The following is an 18033-nucleotide window of genomic DNA, read 5'->3' as shown; positions in this document are numbered from 1 at the left end:
ACAGTCGGACGTCTGAGCGACATCACATAAAGGGCTTTAAAAGAAATGCCACAGTCGGACGTCTAAGCGACATCACAGAAAGGGCTTTCATCGAAAGTAAAATATAACAATGCCACAGTCGGACGTCTGAGCGACATCACAGAAAGGGCTTTCATCGAAAGTAAAATATAACAATGCCACAGTCGGACGTCTGAGCGACATCGCAGAAGGGCTTTCATCGAAAGTAAAATATAACAATGCCACAGTCGGACGCCTGAGCGACATCACAGAAACGGCTTTTATTCAAAAGTAAATAATACTCATTCAATTCATGAAAATAAACGGGTTAGTCCATCCACAGGAATAATCATTTAACCGGAATTAGCACTCATACGATTCACCGGAGTCTCTGTCATCAAAACTGGCACTTGTCAAGATAAGATAATGTTGAACTTGGACATGGAATAGGTGATTCAAGGAATATATGACTCTGCAGAGTTTGTACAAAAATTTCCCACAGCCAACGGATTTCCGTAGTCACGAAGGACTAGTTCCGTTTACGGTATGTCGGAAGAAAACACAGCTAACCAGTACACACCCATCCTACCTCTTGATGCTAGGAATCACCCTAGACATCGTCCAAGAAAAACTTTTGAGACGGGGAGATCACAATCTCGAATAGCATGGGATCAAATTTATATACGCGCGCTCCAAGGAGTGCCCCCCTCTCGGTCCCAACCGGAAACACCCATGCCCCCTGACCGGATGACTGGCTTTAATCCAGGGCCATGGAACCATCATCCCGGCCTCTCCTTTTTGGTGTGTACCAGGAAAGCGGTTTGCAACTTACTAAGCCGTATTCCCTGCGGAAAACATGTGGTAGTACAGGGAAGGAAATGGGAGGAACTGGACTGATACGGTTTGATACAGTAGTCATATGGCCTGGCATAAGACTGGCATGCTACAACACTGCCATCTTACCCATCCTCATGCCAACACATGTCCATTCATACTCACATCCATCCACGTATGGATCATCGAACTCACTTACCTCATCAATGCATGGAAATAACTTCATCGGTATGCTCTTCAACATGCCATGAGACTAACTAAAATGCAAAACATGCCATGACACTCATCATATCAAAAGTTCAAACATGCTTGCCTGGTTCGGAGTAGTCGGAGCCTAGCTCGGTGAAGTTTGCGGTCCCGTCACCTCCTTCGGTATCTATGGTATAAAGAAAATATATGCGCTATCGTAAATACCACGAGGTGCACAAAAAGTATTCCAATTTTTTTTCAAATAAATATGATAAAAAACTAGACAAAAATCTGAAGAGAATAGAAAAAGAATCAATCAAAAATATTATTCTGTTTAAAAGTTATAAAGGTTTTTGTCCAGGGACTCATCTGTAATGAAACAGAAAGTTTCCAGGGGCTAGGTTATAAAAACAGAAGACGTTCCAGTATTGAATACGCCAGCACAGAGGGGAAAACGCATTTTGCCCGAAGGCGCTACCAGAAAACGTTTCACATGGAGATGACAGAGAGGCTGACAGTGGGGTCCCACTCGTCAGGTTTAAACTTTCAAATGGGGGGGGGGACGAAGCTCGTCGGCGTCCGAGAGCCGCGGTGGTCGCCGGCGGCGATCCTCGGCAAGGCAGGGGGATCGGAGGGTACCTCCGTGATCAGGGCTCCTTCCCGCGTCGGTTGGTGGTGGTGGTGGTCGCCGGCGAGTACCACGTCGACGGCGAGGTTTGCTCCTGCGGACGGCGGCTCGGGTGGCCGAGGGATTCGTCGGAGAGAGCTGCGAAGGACAAATTGATGCTGGCGTTAGCTTACTGGGTACTAGAGGGAGTAACTGACGGGATTTGGGCGCCGGAGACGGCCTCACCGGAGCGAATCGTGGTGGAGGCCGAGGCGGATCGGGGCGGCCGGAGTTGGGGGAGGAGACCTCCTCGAGGTCCTCTGGGTGGCTTGGCAGAGCCTTGGTGAGGTGTGGTCATGATGCGTGCACGAGGGTGAGCTCGGGAGCCCTTTATATAGGCGGTCCGAGGCGGTGGCCGTGAACGGGGGTCTCCGGTGACGATTACGGCGGCGCAGGGCTTGGTCGGGGTAATTAGGACGTTGTGCCTCATCGTGGAGGTCCACGGTTCCGTTTTGGTGCTAATCGAGCTGGAGTTTGGTGCTTTGGGGGTGAGTTCGACAGAACGGGGCGGCGCGGGCCCGTCGGCGGCAATGAGCGCGTCCCGTGCTTGCCGGCCACGGTGGCGGTGCCACGGCCGTGCGCTGGCACGCATGAGGCCACGCGGAGAGCAGAGGGGCGATGGGCGGCGCGGAATGGCGTTGAGCCGCCGTTCTTGTCCCCTGTCGGCTGTAACGGGGTTTCGGCCACCGCAAGACACGCCGGCGCGGGCGGCCAGGGGCGCCACCGACGCCGGGAAGACGCCAAGCGCGCGTGCGGGGGTGCTGGCCAGGGAGAAGAGGCCGCGCGCAATGCGCCAAGCGCACTGTCGACGCGTGAGTGAAGCTGACGGACGAAAAACAACACTGAAATCTGAATTTACTGAATTTGCAAAGGAACAGTGCAGCTCAGGTGTTCGACAGAATGTTTTTGGCCTCTGGGGATTTTTCCTTGAGCTGATTTTTGGTGGAGTGGCTACTCATTGCTCCAGTAGGCTGCCTGAATTTTGGTGGAAGTTTTGGAGAAGTGTAGATATGAATTTCACCAAATTTGGCAAATCTGGTCCAAACTTGCAGAGACTGAATTTTGAAAATTTTGAAAAGGGGAGGAGTGGGTCAAGATGGTTCTGGGTTGTGGATGCTAAGGACAATCCAGAGGAGTTGGTTTTAGGTCAAAACTCAAATGCAATAGGGTACTTGTTTTGAAAATCACTTAGGCTCAAAATAATTTGCAGAAATGGTTTTGAGGGAAAAATAATTAGAATAAAATCCAAAACTTTCTTGGATGAGTTGGGACAGAGAACTTAGGTTGATTACAAGGAAGAGGGAAGGTTCTGGAGGGGTCTTATCACATGGGCAAAAATACAAAGATCATGGGTGGTTTCTAGGATATGAAAATCCAAATTTTCATAGAGTTTCTTTTTAAGAGAAAAAGATTAAAACTCCCAAAATAATTTGAGGGGGAACCAACAGAGAAGAAATTTCAAAAGATCAAACACCATAGTTTTGAAGAAAAATAAAATCCTTGCCAAAGAAAAGGAAGTTTTTAAGATGAAGGATTTCTAGAAAAGAAATTTTTAAATGCCCTCAAAAAGAATTCAATAAAGTTTTTGATGAAAACCAATTAAATTTTTTGGGAGTGTCACAACACTTACCCCCTTAGGAAAAATCTCGTCCCCGAGATTTCAGCTGATCCTTAAATAAGTGTGGATGTTCTGTCCGAAGAAAATCCTCCCTTTCCCAAGTTGCTTCACTTTCGGTGTGATTGCTCCACTGAACTCTGAAAAATTTGATGGTTTTCTGTCGGGTCCTCCTTTCAGACTCCTCTAATATTTTTACTGGGCGTTCCCGATAAGTGAGGTCTGGTTGCACGTCAATGTTCTCATGGGATACTTGCTTCTCTGGTTTGCTTACGCACTTCCTCAATTGAGAGACGTGGAATACGTCGTGAATGTCGGACAAGTCTTTGGGTAAGTCTAGCTGGTAGGCTACAGTGCCTCTTCGTGCCACTATGCAGAATGGTCCAATGAATCTTGGTGCTAGCTTCCCTTTAATCTTAAACCGTTGCAGTCCCCTCATAGGTGATACTCGTAGGTACACAAATTCACCGGGTTCAAAATTGACCCCACGATGTTTCTGATCGTAATATCTCTTCTGTCGGCTTTGAGCGGTCTTGAGTCGGTCCCTGATTAGCTTGACTTTTTCCTCGGCTTCTTTGAGCATGTCTGGGCCGAAGATACGGCTGTCTCCGGTCTCTGACCAATTTAGCGGGGTACGACACCTCCGTCCGTATAGGGCTTCAAAAGGTGCCATTCGCAGGCTGGCCTGGTAGCTGTTGTTGTATGCGAACTCGGCATATGGCAGACTTTCTTCGCAACTGGTTCCATAGGTGAGGACACATGCTCTTAGCATGTCTTCTAAAATTTGGTTTACACGTTCAGTCTGTCCATCAGTCTGGGGATGGTAGGCTGTACTGAAGGCCAATTGAGTTCCCAGAGCCTGTTGTAAATGATCCCAGAATTTCGAGACAAATTGAGTGCCTCGGTCAGATATTATAGTCTTCGGGACTCCATGCAGACAAACTATACGGGAGAGATAAATCCTGACAAGCTTCTGAGTGTTGTAGGTTGTCTTCACTGGGATAAAATGTGACACCTTGGTTAATCTATCGGTGATGACCCATATGGCATCATTCCCATGTCGTGACCGAGGTAGTCCGACAATAAAATCCATCCCTATTTCATCCCATTTCCACTCAGGTATTTTGTTTGGTTGCAGTAGTCCGGCTGGTTTTTGATGCTCAACTTTTATGCGTTGACAAGAATCGCAACATGCAACGAATGTGGCTATGTCCCTCTTCATACCGTGCCACCAAAATCTTTCCTGAATATCCTTATACATTTTGGTTCCTCCTGGATGGATTGAATATGGAGTGGTGTGTGCTTCAGCTAGGATTTGCTGTTTGAGGTCTTCTATGTTTGGCACACAGAGTCTGTCTTCGTACCGTAATATTCCATCATCGCCTATGATGAACTCCGAGGCCTTGCCCATACTCACCTTTCTTTTAATTCCTTCAATACTGGGGTGACCGGGCTGAGCTTCTTTAATTCTCTCCACAAGGTCGGGCTTTATTTCCAAGTTTGATATGGTGCCTTCCGCGATCATTAACAAGTTGAGTTTGGCAAATTCTTGTTGGAATTCAGGCCTTAAGCTTTGCAGACTATTTTCGTCGTAGCTGGGGTTCCGACTAAAAGCATCGGCCACTACATTTGCTTTTCCTGGATGATAGTGGATACCAACATCATAATCCTTTACCAATTCCAACCAGCGTCGTTGCCGTAAGTTTAGTTCTGGCTGAGTGAAAATATATTTGAGACTTTTATGGTCCGTGTAAATTTCACATCGATTCCCAAGCAAGAAATGCCTCCATTCCTTAAGTGCATGAATGACTGCTGCCATTTCTAAGTCATGAGTGGGATAATTTTCCTCATGCTTGCGTAGTTGTCGTGAAGCGTATGCAACAACCTTGACTTCTTGCATCAACACGCATCCGAGACCCTTTCTGGACGCGTCACAATATACTTCAAAATTCTTGTGTATGTCGGGTACAATCAATACCGGTGCTGTAGTTAGTTTCCGGTTGAGCTCTTGGAAACTCTTCTCGCAGGCTTCTGTCCATTCAAATTTCTTGTCTTTCTTGAGTAACTGCGTCATTGGCTTGGCTAGGGTGGAGAATCCTTCAATAAATCTGCGGTAATATCCTGCCATTCCCAAGAAACTTCGTACGTCAGTTACGCTGGCTGGTGCTTTCCAGTCAAGTATGGCCCTGACTTTCTCCGGGTCCACTGCGATATCGTCTTGGGTCAGCACGTGGCCTAGAAAGCCTACTTGTCTTAGCCAAAATTCGCACTTGCTGAACTTGGCATACAATTGGTGTTTTCTGAGTTCTCCTAGCACAATCCTGAGATGTTCCGCGTGCTCTTTTGGTGTCTTGGAGTATACTAGAATATCGTCGATGAATACCACAACGAACTTGTCCATATACTTCATAAATACTTTGTTCATGAGGTGAACAAAATATGCAGGGGCATTAGTTAGCCCAAAAGGCATAACTGTGAACTCATATAGTCCATATCTGGAGGTGAAGGCTGTTTTGGGGATATCTTCTGTTCGTACTTTTAATTGATGGTATCCTGACCTTAAGTCAATCTTTGAGAATACCTTGGCCTGAGCGAGCTGATCAAATAAATCATTTATTCGAGGCATCGGGTATTTGTTCTTGACTGTGACCATGTTAAGTGCTCGGTAGTCTATGCACAATCTTAGTGTTCCATCCTTCTTTTTGGCAAATAGAATTGGTGATCCTCAAGGTGAGGAGCTGGCTCGAATGTATCCCTTGTCCAATAATTCCTTTATTTGTTTCTTCAACTCAATTAATTCGGATGGTGCCATTCTGTATGGTTTCTTGTATATGGGAGTGGTTCCTGGTGCTAGCTTAATGCTGAATTCTATTTCTCGGTCTGGTGGCATGCCTGGTAGTTCTTCGGGAAATACATCTGGAAATTCACATACCACTGGAACCTTGCTTAACTCAGAAACATCCACCTTATTCAATCTCGGCTGCCGGGGTATTTTTCTTTCCTTGGATGATACTTTTATTGTCTTCCCGTGGTGGTGCGTGAGAATTACGGTCCGGTTGAAACAGTCAATATAACCTTTGTTGGTGGTTAACCAGTCCATCCCTAGGATGACATCCAGTCCTTTATTTTCCTACACAATAAGATTGGCGTAAAATCTCAATCCTTCAAACTCAATAACCGCATTTTGACAGTAACTCTGAGTAACTTGCTGAATCCCAGGGGACTTGATGATCATGGATTTTTCCAAGGGAAACATCGAAAAATTATTTTGCAAGGCAAAACTTTTCGAAATGAATGAGTGAGAAGCTCCAGAATCAAACAAAACCGTTGCAGGTATTGTGTTGACAGGAAACGTACCGAGTACGATATCCGCAGCGTTTTGTGCTTCCTCTTTGGTTACGTGGTTTAGATGACCCTTCCTGTGGTTGTTGTTGGGATTGAAATTGTTTCGCTTGGGCGCTGAATTATTGCCGCCGTTGTTCGGCCTTGGGGTTGAGTTCCTTGGCTTGGGGCACTGTTTGGCATAGTGCCCTTCTTCTCCACAAGCGTAACAAGTAACGCCGGGGCGATATGTGAACTCCTTGTCCCTTGCATGAAAATTCTTGATTGGGCGTGAGACATTGGATGAGGATTTGTGTGTCCCACCCTTATGAAAATCTGTCCTGCTTCGGTGATTGCGAGCATGGTTAGTCTGGTCCCTATTTCGCTTGCGGATATCCTCCAGGCTGCGTCTCTCATTTTCCAGAGTGATGGCTTTGTCTACCAGTGTTTTAAAATCAGGAAAAGTGTGCACGACCAGTTGGCATTTAAGCGCGGGTGCTAGACCGTCAAGGAATTTCTCCATCTTCTTGCTTTCAGTCATACGCTCTTCATTGGCGTAGCGGGACAATAGAGTAAACTGACTGTTGTAATCTGACACTGTCATGTTCCTTTGCTTGAGGTCATCGAACTCTCTCTTCTTGATTTTCATAATAATCTTAGGAATGTGTGCACCGCGGAAACCTTCCTTGAAATCATCCCAGGTGATATCATTTTCGTTGGGGTGCATGTGCAGAAAATTCTCCCACCATGATGCAGCTGCTCCTGTGAGATAGTGCGGAGCATATAATACTTTCTCGAGATCTGAACATTTTGCAATAATTAATTTTCTCTCCATATCTCGAAGCCAATCCTCGGCTTCAAGAGGTTTGTCTGTATGAGAAAATGTTTGGGGACGTGTCTTCTGCAGCTCAGATAACTTGGAGTGCTGCTGATACTGTCCATGGTGATTTCCCATGTTGATGACTTGGTTCATCATTTCCCGATGTTGTTGCTGACTTTGCTCATAAAGGCGGCACATTTGTGAAAGTGCCGATTCATTTCCCTGTTGGCTTGACCGTCCTTGCGTGAAATTGTTGCTGGGTTGTGTATCATAATTTTCCTCTGGTGGGGTTGGCATGGAACGAGTCCAAGGACGAGACATTTTTCACTCTGGGGATATATTTTATAAAATCCATAAGAAAAGCGAAAATGGTCGTAAAACAAATCCAAGAAAATCGCACAAGGATGGCAAATAATTTAAATGACCAAGGTCGCTTAAGAAAACAAATTGATTTGCGCACGGAGAAGGACTGCTCATTACATATCTTACATGCGGGCGATAATTATACAATACATCACTCAGGATATGCGTACATAATGCTGACATGTTATTTAGGCTAGTGCACTTCTCCAGATCCTACATGATGTGCAAACAAGCTACTTCTCACAACCTATGTACATATAAACATATCATACAAAGCAGTACATGCATGGCGGCTAAGCGTACTCAGACGGAGATGTTGACGACCTCCTTTGCCCTGCCGAGGGTGTGGCGTAGCGAGGCTGGAGACTCGACTTCCTCCTCGCTAATAGGCTCCATACGTGTAGTGTTGCGCTGAGTGGATGGAGCGGGTGCCAGGGGCGGAGCAACACGAATAGGAGTGGGCGCGCAGGGTGGTGCAGTGCGCGCTGGAGTGGGTGCAATAACTTGGTTGAACTCTTCGGCGGTAGGCAGGCGACGAGTAGGTGCATGAGATGCTGAGGACGAGACCCAAGTCAGTGGCGGTGCGGTGGGTAGGAGCTCCCTCCTGTTGGCAGCACAGCCATGAACTGAGTCCATGCGAGCAGCCACGAAGTCGTCCACCAGGTTGTTGAAGGCTGCTTCCAGGGCCCGGAGATAGTCAATAAGCATCTCAAAAGCCTTGTCTCGTTCTCCTCTGGGGTAGGAGAAAGCGTAGTGACAGGTATAAGGCACATGGCATGGGAGATAACGGTAACGACGAGTCTTCATCACGGGGAGGACATCCCTGAGACGAGCTATCGCCTCGCGGGCTGCCATCTGCATAGCATGCTTCTCCGTAGGCATGGCTCTTCCCAAGAACCGGAAGCGGCGTAAATCACCACGCCCTCCCTTGAACTGCACCGCGACCTGGTGCATGGTCAAACTGTCGTTGACTCGGTGCTGGCAGAGTGTGAAGACTGGGCGCACAGATGGCCCCATCGCAACCTGAACGATGAAGGAAATAAGCTTGATGAACCCATCGGGCACATTGGCGAAGGTCTGAGACTCGCAGCTGTTGTCGGCCATCTACAAAAGTAGGCAAAAATTCTGCATGGTCAGATCATAAATTTATGCTGACTAACAGAAAATGACTACAATTGCAGAAATATAAATTAGCTCTATTATGCTAATAACCGATTAGCGATCGCACCTAGTGGCTTCCTACAGTCAGCCTGGCTCTGGTACCAAGCTTGTCACGACCGGTTTTCCAATAAAATATTTATTGAGAAACCAATCTTTTGAGTCCAGTATGAGAAAAATTCTCCTTACCGGTAGACCAATTCTTGATACAATAAGCCAGTAGCATAAAATATATTACAGGGTCGAGTTACGGCAGCACAACCAAATTATTACAAGCACGCCAATAATTATACATAATGGCGGACATGACACAGTGGTGTGGAGGCATACTACTGACTCGAGGATAGGGCGGTGGTGGAAAAACACAGCGGGGAGTGAGATACATGACTCTAAAACTGGCATCTCATCGAGCGTCGAGGTGAGGCTCGATGAATTTATTTGGTAGCGGAAGCGGATATAATATAGTGACCAAATCCAGGGTCGCACGAGACTGACTGGGATTCCTCTAGGCGTCGGACTCGCTATCGAACTCTTCATCCATGAGATCGCCTTCGTCAGCATCTGGCCAAATCAACAAGCCAGTGAGTACTTTGAAAGTACTCGCAAGACAGTTCGGACATGAGATATAACAAATGCAGGCATGAATGCGTCACGATTAATTCACCAATGTATATTCAAAAATTATCATAGCAAAGTAAGTAAAAGGGAAACGGCGGTAGTCCGCCTGAAGTCCCAACAAAACATAAATAAAAACCGGTCGGGTGTCTGAAGCAACGCCTCGAAAGGTGAACAAATAAAAATAAGGAAATGATGCCACAGTCGGACGTCTGAGCGACATCGCAGAAAGGGCTTTAAAGCAAATGCCACAGTCGGACGTCTGAGCGACATCACATAAAGGGCTTTAAAAGAAATGCCACAGTCGGACGTCTAAGCGACATCACAGAAAGGGCTTTCATCGAAAGTAAAATATAACAATGCCACAGTCGGACGTCTGAGCGACATCACAGAAAGGGCTTTCATCGAAAGTAAAATATAACAATGCCACAGTCGGACGTCTGAGCGACATCGCAGAAGGGCTTTCATCGAAAGTAAAATATAACAATGCCACAGTCGGACGTCTGAGCGACATCGCAGAAAGGGCTTTCATTCACAAGTAAATAATACTCATTCAATTCATGAAAATAAACGGGTTAGTCCATCCACAGGAATAATCATTTAACCAGAATTAGCACTCATAGGATTCACCGGAGTCTCTGTCATCAAAACTGGCACTTGTCAGGATAAGATAATGTTGAACTTGGACATGGAATAGGTGATTCAAGGAATATATGACTCTGCAGAGTTTGTACAAAAATTTCCCACAGCCAACGGATTTCCGTAGTCACGAAGGACTAGTTCCGTTTACGGTATTCCGGAAGAAAACACAGCTAACCAGTACACACCCATCCTACCTCTCGATGCTAGGAATCACCCTAGACATCGTCCAAGAAAAACTTTTGAGACGGGGAGATCACAATCTCGAATAGCACGGGATCAAATTTATATACGCGCGCTCTAAGGGGTGCCCCCCTCTCGGTCCCAACCGGAAACACCCATGCCCCCTGACCGGATGACTGGCTTTAATCCAGGGCCATGGAACCATCATCCCGGCCTCTCCTTTTTGGTGTGTACCAGGAAAGCGGTTTGCAACTTACTAAGCCGTATTCCCTGCGGAAAACATGTGGTAGTACAGGGAAGGAAATGGGAGGAACTAGACTGATACGGTTTGATACTGTAGTCATATGGCCTGGCATAAGACTGGCATGCTACAACACTGCCATCTTACCCATCCTCATGCCAACACATGGCCATTCATACTCACATCCATCCACGTATGGATCATCGAACTCACTTACCTCATCAATGCATGGAAATAACTTCATCGGTATGCTCTTCAACATGCCATGAGACTAACTAAAATGCAAAACATGCCATGACACTCATCATATCAAAAGTTTAAACATGCTTGCCTGGTTCGGAGTAGTCGGAGCCTAGCTCGGTGAAGTTTGCGGTCCCGTCACCTCCTTCGGTATCTATGGTATAAAGAAAATATATGCGCTATCGTAAATACCACGAGGTGCAAAAAAGTATTCCAAATTTTTTTTCAAATAAATATGATAAAAAAACTAGACAAAAATCTGAAGAGAATAGACAAAGACTCAATCAAAAATATTATTCTGTTTAAAAGTTATAAAGGTTTTTGTCCAGGGACTCATCTGTAATGAAACAGAAAGTTTCCAGGGGCTAGTTTATAAAAACAGAAGACGTTCCAGTATTGAATATGCCAGCCCAGCGGGGAAAACGCATTTTGCCCGAAGGCGCTACTAGAAAACGTTTCACATAGAGATGACAGGGAGGCTGACGGTGGGGTCCCACTCGTCAGGTTTAAACTTTCAAATGGGGGGGGACGAAGCTCGTCGGCGTCCGAGAGCCGCGGTGGTCGCCGGCGGCGATCCTCGGCGAGGCAGGGGGATCGGAGGGTACCTCCGTGATTAGGGCTCCTTCGCGCGTCGGTTGGTGGTGGTGGTGGTCGCCGGCAAGTACCACGTCGACGGCGAGCTTTGCTCCGGCGGACGGCGGCTCGGGTGGTGGAGGGATTCGTCGGAGAGAGCTGCGAAGGACAAATTGATGCTGGTGTTAGCTTACTGGGTACTAGAGGGAGTAACTGACGGGATTAGGGCGCCGGAGACGGCCTCACCGGAGCGAATCATGGTGGAGGCCGAGGCGGATCGGGGCGGCCGGAGTTGGGGGAGGAGACCTCCTCGAGGTCCTCCGGGTGGCTTGGCAGAGCCTTGGTGAGGTGTGGTGATGATGCGTGCATGAGGGTGAGCTCGGGAGCCCTTTATATAGGCGGTCCGAGGCGGTGGCCATGAACGGGGGTCTCCGGTGACGATTACGGCGGCGCAGGGCTTTGTCGGGGTAATTAGGACGTTGTGCGTCATCGTGGAGGTCCACGGTTCCGTTTTGGTGCTAATCGAGCTGGAGTTTGGTGCTTTGGGGGTGAGTTCGACAAAACGGGGCGGTGCGGGCCCGTCGGCGGCAGGGAGCGCGTCCCGTGCTTGCCGGCCACGGTGGCGGTGCCACGGGCGTGCGCTGGCACGCATGAGGCCACACGGAGAGCAGAGGGGCGATGGGCGGCGCGGAACGGTGTTGAGCCGCCGTTCTTGTCCCCTGTCGGCTGTAACGGGGTTTCGGCCGCCGCAAGACACGCCGGCGCGGGCGGCCAGGGGCGCCACCGACGCCGGGAAGACGCCAAGCGCGTTTGCGGGGGTGCTGGCCAGGGAGAAGAGGCCGCGCGCAACGCGCCAAGCGCACTGTCGACGCGTGAGTGAAGCTGACGGACGAAAAACAACACTGAAATCTGAATTTACTGAATTTGCAAAGGAACAGTGCATCTCAGGTGTTCGAAAGAATGTTTTTGGCCTCTGGGATTTTTCCTTGAGCTGATTTTTGGTGGAGTGGCTAGTCATTGCTCCAGTAGGCTGCCTGAATTTTGGTGGAAGTTTTGGAGAAGTGTAGATATGAATTTCACCAAATTTGGCAAATCTGGTCCAAACTTGCAGAGACTGAATTTTGAAAATTTTGAAAAGGGGAGGAGTGGGTCAAGATGGTTCTGGGTTGTGGATGCTAAGGACAATCCAGAGGAGTTGGTTTTAGGTCAAAACTCAAATGCAATAGGGTACTTGCTTTGAAAATCACTTAGGCTCAAAATAATTTGCAGAAATGGTTTTGAGGGAAAAATAATTAGAATAAAATCCAAAACTTGCTTGGATGAGTTGGGACAGAGAACTTAGGTTGATTACAAGGAGGAGGGAAGGTTTTGGAGGGGTCTTATCACATGGGCAAAAATACAAAGATCATGGGTGGTTTCTAGGATATGAAAATCCAAATTTTCATAGAGTTTCTTTTTAAGAGAAAAAGATTAAAACTCCCAAAATAATTTGAGGGGGAACCAACAGAGAAGAAATTTCAAAAGATCAAACACCATAGTTTTGAAGAAAAATAAAATCCTTGCCAAAGAAAAGGAAGTTTTTAAGATGAAGGATTTCTGGAAAAGAAATTTGTAAATGCCCTCAAAAAGAATTCAACAAAGTTTTTGATGAAAACCAATTAAAATTTTTGGGAGTGTCACAAAACTCCATAATGATGGTCTTTTGGAACCACTTGATTATGAATCACTTGGTACTTGCGAACCGTGCCTCATGGGAAAGATGACTAAAATGCCGTTCTCCGGTAATATGGAGAGAGCAACACATTTTTTGGAAATCATACATACAGATGCATGTGATCCAATGAATGTTGAAGCTTGTGGCGGATATTGTTATTTTCTCACCTTCACAGATGATTTAAGCAGATATGGGTATATCTACTTAATGAAACATAAGTCTGAAACATTTGAAAAGTTCAAAGAATTTCAGAGTGAAGTTGAAAATCATCGTAACAAGAAAATAAAGTTTCTACGATCTGATCATGGAGGAGAATATTTGAGTTACGAGTTTGGTTTACATTTGAAACAATGCGGAATAGTTTCGCAACTCACGCCACCCGGAACACCACAGCGTAATGGTGTGTCCGAACGTCATAATCGTACTTTACTTGATATGGTGTGATCTATGATGTCTCTTACAGATTTACCGCTATCGTTTTGGGGTTATGCTTTAGAGACGGCCACATTCATGTTAAATAGGGCACCATCAAAATCCATTTAGACGACGCCTTATGAACTATGGTTTGGCAAGAAACCAAAGTTGTCATTTCTGAAAGTTTGGGGCTGCGATGCTTATGTGAAAAAGCTTCAACCTGATAAGCTCAAACCCAAATCGGAGAATTGTGTCTTCATAGGATACCCGAAGGAGTCTGTTGGGTACACCATCTATCACAGATCCGAAGGCAAAGACATTTGTTGCTAAGAATGGATCCTTTCTAGAGAAGGAGTTTCTCTCGAAAGAAGTGAGTGGGAGGAAAGTAGAACTTGATGAGGTAACTGTACCTGCTCCCTTATTGGAAAGTAGTACATCACAGAAACCGGTTTCTGTGACACCTACACCAATTAGTGAGGAAGCTAATGATGATGATCATGAATCTTCAGAACAAGTTACTACTGAACCTCGTAGATCAACCAGGGTAAGATCTGCACCAGAGAGGTACGGCAATCCTGTTCTGGAAGTCATGCTAGTAGATCATGATGAACCTACGAACTATGAAGAAGCAATGGCGAGCCCAGATTCCGCAAAATGGCTTGAAGCCATGAAATCTGAGATGGGATCCATGTATGAGAACAAAGAGTGGACTTTGGTTGACTTGCCCAATGATCGGCAAGCAATAGAAAATAAATGGATCTTCAAGAAGAAGACTGACGCTGACGGTAATGTTACTGTCTACAAAGCTCGACTTGTCGCAAAAGGTTTTCGACAAGTTCAAGGAATTGACTACGATGAGACCTTCTCACCCGTAGTAATGCTTAAGTCTGTCCGAATCATGTTAGCAATTGCCGCATTTTATGATTATGAAATTTGGCAGATGGATGTCAAAACTGCATTCCTGAATGGATTTCTGGAAGAAGAGTTGTATATGATGCAGCCAGAAGGTTTTGTCGATCCAAAAGGAGCTAACAAAGTGTGCAAGCTCCAGCGATCCATTTATGGACTGGTGCAAGCATCTCGGAGTTGGAATAAACGCTTTGATAGTGTGATCAAAGCATTTGGTTTTGTATAGACTTTTGGAGAAGCATGTATTTAAAAGAAAGTGAGTGGGAGCTCTATAGCATTTCTGATATTATATGGGGATGACATATTGCTAATCGGAAATGATATAGAATTTCTAGATAGCTTAAAGGGATACTTGAATAAGAGTTTTTCAATGATAGACCTCGGTGAAGCTGCTTACATATTGGGCACTAAGATCTATAAAGATAGATCGAGACGCTTAATTGGACTTACACAAAGCACATACCTTGACAAAGTTTTGAAGAAGTTCAAAATGGATCAAGCAAAGAAAGGATTCTTGCCTGTGTTACAAGGTGTGAAGTTGAGTAAGACTCAATGCCCGACCACTTCAGAAGATAGAGAGAAAATGAAAGATGTTCCCTATGCTTCAGCCATAGGCTCTATCATGTATGCAATGCTGTGTACCAGACCTGATGTGTGCCTTGTTATAAGTCTAGCAGGGAGGTACCAAAGTAATCTAGGAGTCGATCACTGGCAGTGGTCAAGAACATCCTGAAATACCTGAAAAGGACTAAGGATATGTTTCTCGTATATGGAGGTGACAAAGAGCTCATCGTAAATGGTTACGTTGATGCAAGCTTTGACACTGATCCGGACGATTCTAAATCGCAAACCGGATACGTATTTACATTAAACGGAGGAGCTATCAGTTGGTGCAGTTCTAAACAAAGCGTCGTGGCGGGATCTACATGTGAAGCGGAGTACATAGCTCCTTCGGAAGCAGCAAACGAAGGAGTCTGGATGAAGGAGTTCATATCCGATCTAGGTATCATACCTAGTGCATCGGGTCCAATGAAAATCTTTTGTGACAATACTGGTGCAATTGCCTTGGCAAAGGAATCAGATTTCACAAGAGAACCAAGCACACCAAGAGACGCTTCAATTCCATCCGGGATCTAGTCCAGGTGGGAGACATAGAGATTTGCAAGATACATACGGATCTGAATGTAGCAGACCCATTGACTAAGCCTCTTCCACGAGCAAAACATGATCAGCACCAAGGCTCCATGGGTGTTAGAATCATTACTGTGTAATCTAGATTATTGACTCTAGTGCAAGTGGGAGACTGAAGGAAATATGCCCTAGAGGCAATAATAAAGTTATTATTTATTTCCTTATATCATGATAAATGTTTATTATTCATGCTAGAATTGTATTAACCGGAAACGTAATACTTGTGTGAATACATAGACAAACAAAGTGTCACTAGTATGCCTCTACTTGACTAGCTCGTTAATCGAAGATGGTTATGTTTCCTAACCATAGACAAGAGTTATCATTTGATTAATGGGATCACATCATTAGGAGAATGATGTGATTGACATGACCCATTCCATTAGCTTAGCACCCGATCGTTTAGTATGTTGCAATTGCTTTCTTCATGACTTATACATGTTCCTATGACTATGAGATTATGCAACTCCCGTTTATCGGAGGAACACTTTGTGTGCTACCAAACGTCACAATGTAACTGGGTGATTATAAAGGTGCCCTACAGGTGTCTCCAAAGGTACATGTTGGGTTGGTGTATTTCGAGATTAGGATTTGTCGCTCCGATTGTCGGAGAGGTATCTCTGGGCCCTCTCGGTAATACACATCACTTAAGCCTTGCAAGCAATGCAACTAATAAGTTAGTTGCAAGATGATGTATTACGGAACGAGTAAAGAGACTTGCCGGTAATGAGATCGAACTAGGTATTGAGATACCGACGATCGAATCTCGGGCAAGTAACATACCGATGACAAAGGGAACAACGTATGTTGTTATGCGGTCTGACCGATAATGATCTTCGTAGACGTGTCTCGGTCATGTATACATTGTTCTCGAACCCGTAGGGTCCGCACGCTTAACGTTATGATGACAGTTTCATTATGAGTTTATATATTTTGATGTACCGAAGGTTGTTCGGACTCCCGGATGTGATAACGGACTTGACGAGGAGTCTCGAAATGGTCGAGACATAAAGATCGATATATTGGACGACTATATTTAGACACCGGAAAGGTTCCGGGTAAGATTTGGATAATACCAGATCACCGAGAGGTTATCGGAACCCCCCGGGTGGTATATGGGCCTTACTGGGCCTTAATGGAAAGGAGGGGAAAGGAGCAAGGGAGGGGGCGCCCCCCCCCCCAAGCCCAATCTGAATTGGGAGGGGGGCCAGCCCCCCCTTTCCTTCTTCCCTCCTTCCTCTTTCTTCCCTCTCCTACTCCTAATAGGAAAAAGGGGAGTCCTACTCCCGGTGGGAGTTGGACTCCCCCCCTTGGGCCCGCCACCCTCCTTGGCCGGCCCCCTCCTCCACTCCTTTATATACGGGGGCAGGGGCACCCCAGAGACACAACAATTGATCATTGATCTCTTAGCCGTGTGCGGTGCCCCCCTCCACCATAATCCTCGATAATATTGTAGCGGTGCTTAGGCGAAGCTCTACGACGGTAGAACATCAAGATCGTCACCACGCCGTCGTGCTAACGGAACTCATCCCCGACACTTTGTTGGATCGGAGTCCGGGGATCGTCATCGAGCTGAACATGTGCAAAAACACGGAGGTGCCGTAGTTGCGGTGCTTGATCGGTCGGGCCGTGAAGACGTACGACTACATCAACCGCGTTGTTATAACGCTTCCGCGTCCGGTCTATGAGGGTATGCAGACAACACTCTCCCCTCTCATTGTTGTGCATCACCATGATCTTGTGTGTGCGTAGGAATTTTTTTGAAATTACTACCTTCCCCAACAGGCCACGCGCCGGGCCACCTCCTGCTACCCGTCGCTGCCTCGACGCCCTAGACGATGCAACGTTTTCCCCTGGACCGCCGCATCCTATCCCCTGCCTCTCTTCTCCTCTGCTCTCCTTCTCCCGCTGTTGCCGATCGCCTTGCAGCGTGCCGACGACCTCCACTGCGGCCACCGGCCACCCCACGCCTCGCCAACATGCCAAGAAGCTCCGCCTCGTTCCCCTCTTCCTCCTCACCGAGCCACATGGTGCCTGAAGCCCCTGGACGCCGCCAACACCGCTGTTCCCCTTGTCGGTTGCCATGGATCCTCGGCATCGATTCGGGAGCTACCGGGTGTCCCCAACCTCGCCCTCGCGCTCGTTGGACTCGCTGTGAGCCTCCGCACCGAACCCCCCTCTCCTCGATGCCGATTTCTTCCTCTAACCGCGGGCTCTGTCGAGCCCGAGAGCTCATCGCCGCCGGCCACGAGGTCGCCATGGCTAGAGCCCACACACGTCGCGTCCGAGCACGCTATAGTCCTTAGCGCATTCCCAGGAACCCAAAGCACCTACCCACTCTTCCTCCCGT

This window comes from Triticum dicoccoides, chromosome 7B (genome assembly GCF_002162155.2).
Source record: "Triticum dicoccoides isolate Atlit2015 ecotype Zavitan chromosome 7B, WEW_v2.0, whole genome shotgun sequence".
NCBI lineage: Eukaryota > Viridiplantae > Streptophyta > Magnoliopsida > Poales > Poaceae > Triticum > Triticum dicoccoides.
Note: the sequence above shows the minus strand (reverse complement) of the source record.